Source organism: Choloepus didactylus, chromosome 18 (genome assembly GCF_015220235.1).
Source record: "Choloepus didactylus isolate mChoDid1 chromosome 18, mChoDid1.pri, whole genome shotgun sequence".
NCBI lineage: Eukaryota > Metazoa > Chordata > Mammalia > Pilosa > Megalonychidae > Choloepus > Choloepus didactylus.
This window is the reverse complement of record NC_051324.1, coordinates 51,889,830-51,901,316: the sequence shown is the minus strand read 5'-3', so window position 1 is coordinate 51,901,316 and position 11,487 is coordinate 51,889,830. Positions and strand designations below refer to the sequence as shown.

The 11,487-nt window shown below is 37.2% G+C and overlaps 1 protein-coding gene across 2 annotated transcripts in view; it reads left to right on the top strand.

Annotated features, from left to right (window-relative positions):
• The window catches only part of STAT3 (signal transducer and activator of transcription 3), an 82,852-nt gene that overhangs the window by 33,683 nt on the left and 37,682 nt on the right, over positions 1-11,487 (top strand). The gene's annotated exons all lie outside the window — the stretch shown is intronic.

The following is an 11,487-nucleotide window of genomic DNA, read 5'->3' as shown; positions in this document are numbered from 1 at the left end:
TCTCCCTTCATTTGCCCTCAAGTCTAGAAATTTTGACATGATGGTTTACTCGCCCAACCTACAATTATTTCTCAAGTTATATTCCTTCTGTTTTAAAAAGTTGGCAGCCTGCCCTTGACTCCTGTGAGGATGGATCTTAGCGTTTAAAAAAAATTGTGGTAACATAGATATAATGCAAAAGTTCCCATTGTAACCGTTTTTAACTGTACACTTCCCTGATATTAATTACATTCACAATGTTGTCCTACCATCAACACCATCATTACCAAGACTTTTTCATGATTCCAAACCTATTAAGCAATAATTCCCCATTCCTCCCCTCCCCCGACCCTCCAGTCCCTGGTAACCTCTAATCTATTTTCTGTCTCTGTTAATTTGCTTATTCTAAATATTTCAAATAAGCAGAATTATACAATATTTGTCCTTTTGTGTCTGGCTTATTTCACTCAACAGTGATTTCAAGGTTCATCTGTGTTGCAGCATATTTCAGAACTCCATTGCTATTTATGGCTGAATAATAATTCCATTGTATAGATATGCCACATTTTTGTTTAGCCATTCATCTGTTGGTGGACATTTGGGTTGTGTCCACCTTTTGGCTATTGTGATTAATGCTGCTGTGAACATTGGTATCTAAGTATCTGTTCAAATTCCTGTTTTCACTTCTTTGGGTCATTTACCTAGAAGTGGAATTGCTGGGTCATGTAGTAATTCTGTGTCGAACTTTTTAAGGAACCACCAATTTCCCACAGTGGCTGCTCCATTTTACATTCCCAGGTCCCTCAGCATTTGCAGCTTATTGGAAGAATTTTTTGCTTTTCTCCAGAAAGGCCTCTGAGTTCTAGATAACCAATCATACAGGGTAGAGCCGATCTTGTTTTTCTAGTTGCACTTGCCATATTGGTTCTATGCTTTTCTGTACCATGGCTATCAGTTTGTTAGAAACTTCTGTAATGGGGAGATGGCATTTATGTATATGTGCAAGTGGGTGTGAAGGAAAATATAAAGGAAATGCTCGTTCGGCATCTTAAATTGAAAGTCCTCTTGAGGCTACAGGAGCAAGAGGTGGTTGAAGTTGGTTGTGTAGTTGGGGAGCCTTAGACAAAGTTAAAGTTTTTGGATTGGGCAATGAGAAGTTAATGTATGTTTCTGAGCTAGGGGATTTTACTCTTATTGAAAGGTCACTGAAGAATCATTCTTGAATTTTTCAAATAGCAAAACTGAGAGTTGGTCTTCTCATCAGGATATTTTTCTGCTGGGTGCAGTGCCTTCACCTGGGAAAATATGGCTCACTCAGTTTAGTTTAATTCATACCAGTGGTTTATTCATTCGCTATATGGGTTTGGTTTTTTTTACATTTTTAAATTGAGATATATTCTATTCACATACCATACAATTATCCAAAGTGTATGATCAGTTGTTCTTGTTCACAGTATCATCATATAGTTGTGTGTTCATCACCACAGTCAATGTTTGAACATTGTCATTACTAAAAAAAAGAAAACAAGAATAAAAATTAAAGTAAAAAAAAACACCCAAAACATTCCCCCTGTCCCCCATTATTCATTTAATTTTTGTCCCCATTTTTCTACTCATCTTTCCATACACTGGATAAAGAGAGTGTGAGCCACAAGGTTTTCACAATCACACGGTCACACCGTGTAAGCTATATTGTTACACAGTCATGTTTAAGAATCAAGGCTACTGGTTGCAGTTCAACAGTTTCAGGTATTTCCTTCTAGCTATTCCAATACACTAAAAACTACAAAGGGATATCTACACAGCACATAAGAATAGCCTCCAGAATGACCCCTCAACTCTATTTGAAATCTCTCAGCCACTGAAACTTTATTTTGTTTCATTTTCTTCCCCCTTTTGGTCAAGAAGGCTTTCTAAATCCCATGATGCCAAGACCAGGCCCTGGGAGTCATGTCCAACATTGCCAAGGAGATTTACACCTCAGGGAGTCATGTCCCACGTGATGGGGAGGGCAATGAGTTTACCTGCAGAGTTGGCTTAGAGAGAGAGGCCACATCTGGGCAACAAAAGAGGTTCTCTAGGGGTGACTTTTAGGCACAATTATAAGTAGGTTTAGCCTTTCTTTTGCAATAACATGCTTCATAAGGGCAAGCCCCGAGATCAAGGGCTTGGTCTTCTAAATTGGTAGTCCCCAATGCTTATGAGAGTATCAGTAATTCTCCAGGTGGAGAAGTTTAATATTTCTACATTTTCCCCCTGTTCCTCAAAGGGGCTTTGCAAATGCATTTTTATTCCCTGCCCAAATTACCGTAGGACGTACTGGGGCTTCACACTAACCTGTGCAAACCAACCAGATCTCACTCCCTATTCAAAGTTCCATGTAATTATGGTGTTTGAATAAACTGACCATACAAGTTAACTTACTGGTGTTCTACAGAAAATGTAGATTTTGCACCAAATAAGCATGTCTTCCTTTGGTCTCACACAGAAGTTGAAGTTTTAAAACACTATCAGTATCGTCCTTTACTCTTTAGTCTTGTTTACCTTAGCCCTAACCAAGTCCAAGTCCACTTCATTCATATCTCTAATTGATATGTGTTTTGTTTTGCTTTGTTTTGTTTTGGGCACTGTTATGTGCCAGACACTATGCTAGATGCTGGGAAGGGAAGAGGGTCACATACTAGTGAGGAAAAACTGAGACTCCCTCTTCCTGCTCTTGTGGCGCTTGCAGTCCAGCTCAGTGGTTATGAGTGCAAGTTATGGAGTCACGGTGGTTGAGTCCAAGGGAGGGTGATGGTGATAGAAGGAAGGCATATGCAAGAGCCTGAGGCAGGAAGGAGCTTGGTGTTTTTGAGGTACTGAAAGCAGAGTAAGTGCCTGGATCTCAGCGAGCAAGCTGGTGCCAGGTGAGGCAGGAGAGGCAGGGCTAACCAGGCTGTTGGTTATATTAATATTGCTAACACTTATCTAGTGCTTACTATGTACCACTTGTTCTGAGTGATTTGTATATCTTAACTCATTTAATACTTACAGTAATCCTGTGAAGTAAGTACTGTTTTCTCCCTTTTTTACAGATGAGGAAACTGAGGAAGAGGCTAAATAACTGACATTAGGTCACAGTGCATGTCTGAGTTGTCTAAGTGGTGGAGCCAGGATTCAAATCCAGGCAGTTTGGCTTCAGGATCCATTCTCTAAGCACAAAACCATTATGCCTTAATATTTTGTTTTTTTAGCCTAAAAATAATGCAGAGTCATAGATCAGGTTTTTTTTTTTTTTTTTTTTTTTTTTTTTTTCACTGTTACAAGGTGTTTATTTAATTTACAGAATTTACTTCGTTTTACATATTCATCGTTGTACGGTGCATGCAACTTTGCAATCTAACTTTTCCTTTACATAAAACCATGAATATATTCCCATGCCTTTAAACAGTCTTCATAAATATCATTTTAAATATTTGCATTATAATCCATGAGTGATCTGCCACAATTTACTTTGCCATACAGTTTTTGGACACTGAGGCTATTTATGATTTTTACCCAATTTAAAAATAACAAAATGGTGAAGTAACTTTTTTGTTTGCTTGTTTTATTATCTGGAAATTTTAGCTTTTGATGGTGTGGGATTATGGGATCAAAAAATCCTGTTTAGTGCTCTTGGTATAGATAACCAATTGCTTTTCAAAAGAATTTTACCCACGTGTAGTCCAGATGTGGATGTGTGAGAATGCCCATTTTCATTGTACCCTCAAGTAGCACCAGACCTTTTCATTGTTTTAAATCTGTGCTAATTTTATCAGGAAAAAATGAGCTCTAGCTTTCATTGGTGTTTCTTTGATTATCAGTAAGGTTGAACTTTTCCAGTATGCTTGTTTGCTCATAGTAATTTCTCTTGTTAACTGACTAGTCATACTCTGCCATTTGTCTGTTCCAGTCTTTGTAGTCTCAATTACTTTATATGGATTCTTTATATGACATATATCCTTTTGTCACATCAGTAGGCATTACATTTCTGTTCTCTGCCTTTTTCTTTTTATATGTAGAAGATTAAATTTTTGCATAAGTCCAGTCATCTTTTCCTCTGTGATATCTTCAGTCACTTCCAAGTTGAAAGGGAAAAACTGCTGCAGGGTCTCTAGAAAGGCCTTTGCTTTGTTGATATACGGCACAGACGTGGCTGCTGCTACCCCTTCCCCTTTATCTTGAATTTGAACAAGATTGATGCCTGGAGTTGTGTACCATGAGAAGGAAAGCAAGAGGACAAAAAGCCAACATGCTAAGGATAGCAGAGCAGAAAAACATGCAAGAGCTTGGGCTCCTGAACCAATACCAGATACTACACAACTCCAATCTCTTGTTAACTCCAATCTCTTGTTTTGTGATAAAAACAAATCCTTATTCAATTAACCCTCTGTTGGTAGAGTTTTCTGTTACCTGTAGCCAAATATTCCTCTAACCAGACACACATTTACCCTGTTACCCAGCCATTTCTACGTGTGACTCCATCCTAAAAACATGAAAGCACCAGTGTGTAAGATTTATATACAATTTATGTGTAACATTGTTTTTGGAAGCAAAGAACTGAAAACAAATGGAATGCCCATCAACAACCATGTTGTATGTTTACACAAGAAGATATTGTATAACTATTAAAAAGAATGATTTGGATTGACACCCTATTGACCTGGAGGTCTGTTCAAAGCAAGTTGAATAATTAACATTTATTGTATGATCTCTTATTTGTGAAAAATTCTAAATACATGTACACATATTTTTATATGTGTACACAAGCATAGAAAAAAAGGGGTAGACAGAAATCACAAATTCAAATGTCTGTAGGGGTGAGGGAAGCAATAGAACTGAGTGAAACAAATCTGGTAGAAAAACATAAACAGCTGCTTTAGTGTCATCAAACTTTATTGAACTATGAAAAGTATGTAATGTGATATAATAATACATGATATTGAAGACTGTTTTAAATTGAGTAAAAGAAAAATTTTACAATTCTATGTTTCTTTTCCTTATAGTTTCTTATTCCTTTTTTCGTGGGACATGAATTCCAATTTTTTCCCTTAACCAAGAATTCAAAGATAGGTCTTATTTCCTTCTAATGATATGAAGGCAGAATTCAGTCTTGAATTCTTTAACCAGAGGTGATATTTAGTTTTCAGAATGAAAAACATCTGTTTTCAAAGTGGGGTACTTCTGAACAGAGATACAATGTTTGCACAGTTTTTTTTGTTTACTTTTAAATAATTAATCATTACAAAAACACTTTTGAATTCTAGTACACCAATATGTTCTTATTTAGTTTTCAGCACCTGATTTTAAAAACTTCTCTTTGTAGTTCTTCACAATAGATCAGGTTTTAAATAGGGGAGTGGCGAGATCAAATTTATGACTTGAAAAGGTCTCTAGCCTCAGTGTGGAAAATGGACTGGAGAGAAGCAAGCAGTTATGGGGAGACAGTTTAAACGTGTACTCTGGGTCTAAGGTTTCTGCTGATATTCTTTCCCCTTTGACTCCTTTCCTAGGGGAACCAACAGAGTTTATCAGTCAGTTGGAGTACAAATCCATAGCCTTTTTGATTAAATATCAACTTTCTTTTACTGCAGCACCCACCTTAATGTCTAGAGGGAATTGAGCCTGATCATAATTTATAGACTGACTAGTCTTTAGAGGCCATCTAGCCCAGTTGCTCTCCCAGCATTGGAATTACTGCTGTGACATTTCTTTATTTGAATATGAAGTGCTGCAAGAGCTTGAGAGGTTGTCCCTTAATCTTCTCTTTCTCTGAGTCACCTTCAGTGTTCGACCAGTCACCAAGCCCTGGCACATCTACCTTTTTAAAATCTCTGAAAGATGTTCACTTCAAAGCATTCCTGATGCTGCTACCCAAGTTCCGCCACCATCTCTCACCTTGATTATTGCAGCCTGAGGGGTCTTTTTGAAACGTAAATCAAATTGTTAATTGTCTGCCTAAGATTTTTTAGACTTCCCCATTGCCCTTGGAAGAAAGTTCCTATTTCTTAATGTGACTGACAAGAGTTTCTCACGGGTTTGGCTCCTCCTTACCACTCCAACCTCATCTTGTGCCACAGTATCCTCATACAGCCTCTACTGTGTTTTGGGCCATGACAACTGGACCCCATTCCTGGAGATTGTTACTCAGACCTGGGGTAGAGACCAGCAGCTGGCTTTTAGAGTTCCTCAAATGATTCTGATGTTCATCAGAGTTGAACCATGATCTAGCTGCACATTAGAATCATCTAAGGAGCTTTTAAATATGGAAGCCTGATTCCTACCCTCAGAGAATCTGATTTGGCATCTGGTTTGATTTCCAGGGATCACTTTTTTTATATATATATCTGCCTTTTTAATTCTAGTCTGCAGCCTGTATGGGGAACCTGTGCATTATAGAGGGATTACTATAGAGGGCAGAATTCAGGAGTGGATTTTATTCTTTTATGATCAGATCTTCAAGAATTGGAAGAGCCACTCCTGTAATATATCTTCTCCTGTCAACCCCACTTCCTGCTCCCTAAGTAGGGCAAAAAGATCAAGTTCTTGGATTCTTTATACTCCAATTGTCTCTCCCTGGATGTATTTGTTTTTTAGCACTCCTTTTAAATTTGTGATACATACAATTAGAATAGCATTCTAGATGTGGATCAGTTACAGCAGTACTAATATATCCTTGAATTTGAACACTACGTGGTTGACTCATGGGTTACTTAAAATCAACTTAATGTACTTTGTATGTCCTAACATTTCTAGGTCTGGACGGCAACTCTAAATACAGTTGAGTCAAGTTGGACTCGGGATGAAGCAGCTTCCTTACCTCTCATCCCCTTCTTGGTCATGCATAAAACAACATGTGAAAAGGAATATCACTAAGAACCAGTGAAACTTGATTTACAGTAGTGTCTCTGAGCAAAAATATCCTGATATTCACAAGCATAATTTAAAGGTAGTAAAAGTTATGACTAATGTTAAAAAAAAAAAATCAACTTAAAACTCTCTCTATAGCTTAGTGGTTAAGAGCAGGACCTCTGAAACCAGACTATCTGGATTGGATTAGATTGTATTAGGATCACAGATCTGTGATTTTACTACCTTTGTGACCTTGAGTAAGCCACACAACCTCTCTGTGCCTCAGTTTCCTTCTTTGTAAAATGGGGATAAAAATAGTATCTATCTCATAGGGTTGTTATGAGGGTATGAGTAAATATATGTCAAGAGTATAAAAAAACAGTGCCAGGCACACAATATGTGCTATATAGATATCAGCTATAATCATTATTACTGGACTGTTCTTCAACCAAGATTCTTATTTCTCATCTTTGTTCTTTCATTTTGAATATCACTTAGTATTTTACTTTTAGTCTTTTTAGGACATGGAGCTATCCTTAGTTGAAATATGTATGAAGCTATTTGGGACACCACCCAACCCTCCCAGCCTCCCCGTGCATACCAGGCACCAAATCACAGCATTACCAATTCTCTCCCTCAGGATATGATAAAAAGGCCCATTAAAATGCAGGCATTTTACATAGCAGGGAAAGCTGACTAAGCAATTATCACTCAAAACCTAGCTAATCTGATAAATTAATTTATGTTTTAGTGCTTCCCAGGGCTTTGAGGCAATGTTGACGGCAGGGCCATCATGCAGAGAAGGAACTGCAGAAGCACTGTCCAGGAGAGGTGCTATGTGCCCCTTATTTCTTTTAACTTTTCTCCTTCAATGGAGGGATAGTTCTCAGCTGTTCAGCAGTCAAGTAATTTCCCCCAAAACAAATAGGTGATAAATGGCAAGCAAGATGTACGCCCAGGCCATGTGGTGTCCCAGCCATGTGGTGTCCCAGCCTTTCCGTTTCTTTGCCTCATACCACACTGCTTTGGAGGAGTGGGTCTGGTCATGGATGGAATGTGGCAAAGTGGGGAGGCCCCTTGATGCACAAACGTGGTCTGTTTTGTGGTTTTATCTAGAGCTCAGACCTGTTCTTAGGCAGCTTTAACCATAATCTGTGCTCTCAGTAATGGACAAAGCATATCTAGTCCTGTTACTTTCCATTCAGAGGGAATTGGGTTTGTACACTCTTACCCCTTAATCTAAAATAGTTGTGATCAAATATGACGGCTATCCCAAATCAAGTATGGAGAATACATGATTTAAGAAAAATTCCTGAATGCTATTACATTTGAAATAATAAAGGGTGATGGCAATTCACAGTCTTCAAAATCTTTTTCTCAAAGATAGCTGGGTGAGTGCTAGATTTTGGGTAGTTCTTTGGTTTTGTTTTTTAAATCCCAGTTGTCCTTTCATTGATCAGTGCACTAGGTTTTCTTTCCTTTTGCTGTTCACATTCCTGGTAGTCTCCACCTCTCACAAATACTGTAAATTTGATGCATTTCATTCTCTACATTTCTGGATATAAACCAGGTAACTGCACAAAGGTAGCGATAGTGGTAGGACCTTACAAGTGTGTTAGGAGTTACAATGGGAAAAAAAAAGTACCTAACTCAACAGTGTTCTTTAATTGCTCCAAGAGAAAGTGGAATAATGGATTTTTTTTGAGTTGGAGTGCTCCTGAGTGTCATTAAAAATTGTTCTTTCCATCACTTCTCCAAACTCTACTTCCCACTACTTTAGTACTCCTTTCATACATTTAAATTTTATTCATATTAGTAGAGATCTACAATTCATGTTCTCTTAAATCTAAGTGCCCATTTTCACAAGGAAGAGTTGGTTTCTGACTTTAAAGTAAATCTTATTATTTGTAATTGAATATAGTTGAAAATTACAGTAATTATATTAATTTGTTTCAGATTGGGCACTCAAGGTTTAATAGTCTGTCTTTTTGGAAAATGAAAATTGGATTTATGTATACACTTCTTATTGTAAAGGCAGATATCCAGTCTTAAGTCTTATAAAGGTACTAGCTGGATTTGTAATTAAATATTTAGTGAGTGTACTTATTTTGAATTATAATTTAAATTTTCTTTTTTTATTTGAAATTCCAAAGGCTTAATGTTTAATTATAAATCATGAACTGAAGCTACAATATTTAAATGTAGACTCCCTGCCATCCATTATGCCTTTCCTCCTACAGTGAGAATTTCATGAAGGTTCAGTGTCTTTCTCTAGCATTAATTGCCTTCTCTTATTTTTTCTCTCTCTCTCTTTTTTTTTCTCCCTAATCTACTTTAAGGAGTTTGCAGCTACCTAGATTATTTTTGGAATGTAGTGTGGTGAGGATAAATAAATTGGAGCTTGCAAATAGAAATAAATTCTATGACCCTCAATGAGATTATCAAAATTATATTGAAAACATTAATAGAAACCAATTTAAAAGAGAATACAAAGCTGTAAAAATACTATGATTCCATTTTTTTTTTAAAGAAATAAAATATATATACACATTTTGAGAAAGAGTAAAAGGAATTACATCAACATGTCCATTGTAGTTCTGGATAGTGGGATAGTGAGTTAGAGGCTATTTTATTATCTTTTCTATATTTTTTCAAGTTTTCCACAGTGAACATTATTAATTTTATAATTTTTAAAACATGTCTTCTTAAAAAGCCTATTGTTTATAGAAATTAATGCAAGTCGTTTTCTGTTACTCTATACTTTTATTCACTGTGCCTTTCCCAACAGCAAAGAGGAGCTTAGTGTATGCAACAGATGAAATATGAATATAATCTATTTAAAATATAGGTGTTCTTAATATAGAGTATGGATGACACCCAAAGAAAAATCTCGTGACACATTACAAAGTTTAACAGAAATTATCTTTAGATCACTTCCTGTTCTGGATTTTTGCATGCACTTAATTTTCTGTTCCTCTCTTCACCTTCCCTCACCTCTATCAGAAATCCACTGGTGCATGGATGTGACGTACAAGTCTAAATGTGTAAAGAAGTTTTATGAAATGATGACATGAACTCTTTTGTAAGTGGTCCTGCCTTGTGTTTCTCAACATATCCTTTGGTTTCTTTAGATTGGAGTATATAAAGAGAACTGTGACTTTGGACAAACTTTAAGTGATCTTTACAGTAATAAGTTCCCCATTAGGCAGCAGTTGTTTGTTTGCCTTGCGACTTGTTGGTAGGTTATCCCCAAAGGGTTGAGAAATTCCTGTTTTGAAAAGTCAAGAAAGTCTTTGGTGACTTGCTGTTTCATTTTTATTTTTCTTTTCTCTTCAGTTACAGAAAACAGATACAATCACATTCACCTTTCCTTTATATGTTTCCATCTACTTTATGCTAACTGAGTTTGGTAAACACTTTAAGCTCTACCTAATGCCCTAAACCAGCCACTGTACGGAATGAATTAATTCTGCTCCTGTGCAACCAGAATGGTGTTACTCATATAGCTGTACACATCACTTTTTGTATTATGGGGTTCAGTGAAGTGTTATTAAATCATAGGCTTAGAATTAATTGATAGATAAGAAGTTCTTCATTGTGAGACGTGCAGCTAGGTGGATGGATCTTGAGAACAGCATTTTGAGTGAAGTACGCCAGAAACAAAAAGGCAAAAATTATAACGCCTCACTAATATGGACTAACTATAATGTGTAAACTCTGAGAGTTGAATCTTAGAGCACAGGTTATCAGGGGAAAGCTTATTGTAATGCTGCTTAGATTGTAAGCTCTTACAGCAGTCACAGCTATTCCTGAGTTGTAATGGTTATCTTCAAATTCTGAGATGCTGAGCTCTTTGTGTGTATCCAGGTTGATCTCTGGAACTTTAGGTATCTCTGTGACACCTGAAACTCAGAGCTAGAGCTCGGCAGCTATGAATGTCAATGTTACCTCATACAGCAACTGTTAAAAAAGCTGAAAAAGAGTTCAGACTTCAGTTCGAGATATGAATGAAGCGGATCTGGTTAGTACTAAGGCAAATCAGGCCAAAGGGTAAATTGACTGTGTTTTAAAATTTTGACTTCTGTGTGAGACCAAGGGAAGAGATGTTTATTTGGTGCAGGATCTATATTTTCTATAGCACATTAAATAATTTAACTTGTATGGTCAGTTTATTCAAACACCATAATTAAATGGAACTTTAAATAGGAAGTAAGATCTGGTAGGTTTGTACAGGTGAGTGTGAAGTCCCAATTTATCCCAAAGTAATTTGGGCAGAGAATAAAAACGTATTTGCCGGCTCCCCGCCCCCACTCAGGAACTGGGGAAAAATGAGGAAATGTTGGATTTCCCCCCTAGGTTATTACTGATATTTTCACAAACATTGAAAACAGCCAATTTAGTGGGTCTTGCTCTCAATCTTGGGACTTGCCCTTATGAAGCTTGTTACTGCAAAGGAGAGGATAAGCCAACTCATAATTGTGCCTAAGAGTCTCCCCCAGAAAACTTCTTTGTTGCTCAGATGTGGCCCCTCTCTCTCTAAGCCCACTCGGCAGGTGAACTCGCTGCCCTCTCCACTATGTGGGACATGACTCGCAGGGATGTAGATCTCTCTGGCCATGCGGGACATGACTCCCAGGG